Raw genomic sequence first — 1801 nt, forward strand, 5'->3', positions numbered from 1 at the left:
CTTTTACCCCTGGTTTAGAAAATCAGTTAAACTCATTTTTACTCTTAAGATATTGCAGCCTGGCTCCTGTGAGACCAACATGCTGTAGAGAAACAAGAAACTATATCATGCAGATACAAAATTGCAAGTCTGTTTTTAGGCATAGACAAGGCAGTTTTTAGTTGTTCACCAAGTGGACAAACAAACAAACAAACAAAAAAGCACAAACTTACATTGTCTCATACAGAAACGTTGCTCTGCAGCTGCTACTTACAAGGACTGAACAGAAGCCTCTGATGTACATGTTGTATGTTTTATACCTCATCTGACGTGGTGATGAGAAGACACAAAACAGAAGTTGAATGAAACTGAATAAAGTTTCATGTTCAAAAAAGTAATGCAGAATCATAACTGTCAAATGTTTCTATCAAAAAGATCAATAACCATATGGACATCAGTGACTGTTACTGTATATATATATATATATATAGGGTACCGAAATGCCTACTAACAAAGAGACAGCGAGCTCAAACTGTGGTGGTGGCAGCTAGTAATGGCACTTTTGTGGCAACAGGAGCTGCCACTCACTTTCTTTTTGATCACAATGGATCTGACATGAAGCTGTGATGTTGAAGTCTCACTTGTAGTTTTAGTTTGAAGGCATTTACTGAATATCCACATTAGAAGAATAGTTTGGGAAATTGTAGCTTATTTTATACATGACTGAAATGCTTGAACCACAGACATGATCAGATACTTGGTATCCTCCCTTGTGATGTTGTGTGAGGCCTGCTGTGCAGCATGTGAACATCCTGAAACATCTGTAAAAGTATGTTTCCATCTACTTCACTAGACACTATGGCTTTCATCTTTAAATATTTGAACATACAGGAATTTGACTCCGGTACAAAGACTCTCAATAGGTTGTAAGGCAACAAGAAATAACAATGAGAATAAAAAATAAAAATTGAGCAATAAAAATGGGAATAAACAGTGTGTGCAAATGGGAAATGTGTGCAATCAAAAATTGAAAAAGAATGAGAAAAAAAAATATGTACGTCTATATACATTATGGTAGAAGAGCTTTCAGTTTACCGCACTGGGGTGATTGCTGTGTCCTATCATACAGTCATGGGTTTAGTGTCCATCAGAGTGACAGCCCAGGGGAAGGAACTGTTCTTGTGACTGGTTGGTAATGGCGCTGATGTTGGATGTTCACTTCAGGTCCTAGGAGAGAGTGGAGTCCAGGAACTTGAAGGACTCTATGCTGATACAGTGCTGCCGAGTATGGGGTTGGGGGGGGCTCTTTCTAGAGTCCACTGTCATCTCCACTGTATTGAACATGTTCAGCTCCAGGTTGTTGTGACCACCTGTTTAACCTCCTGTCTGTAGGCTGACCGATTACCGTTATGTCATCTGCGAACATTAAGAGTTTAACAGAGGGGTCCCCTGAGGTGCAGTCATTGTTGTAAAGGGAGAAGAGCAGCGGGAAGAGCACTCCATCCCTCCTGTGTGAAGCCAGAGCATCCTCATTTTGAGACCATACAGACTTACATTCTAGCTCACTGTGTCTCTCAACCTGCTGGTCATCATCTTTGTCTCTCACAAAGATGCCCTATCTCTAAGGGTGTGCCCTTAGGGATAGGGTGCAGAGCTCAGTCACCCGTGAGGAACTCAGAGTAGAGCCTCTGCTCCTCCATGTTCAGTGGAACCAGTTGAGGTGGCTGTTTAGGATACCCTCTGGACGCCTCCCTGGGGAGGTATTCCGGGCATTTCCCTCCGGGAGAAGGCCTTGGGGCAGACCCAGGACACATTGGAGAGA

Source organism: Monopterus albus, unplaced genomic scaffold (assembly GCF_001952655.1).
Source record: "Monopterus albus unplaced genomic scaffold, M_albus_1.0 scaffold568.1, whole genome shotgun sequence".
NCBI classification, from domain to species: Eukaryota; Metazoa; Chordata; class Actinopteri; order Synbranchiformes; family Synbranchidae; genus Monopterus; species Monopterus albus.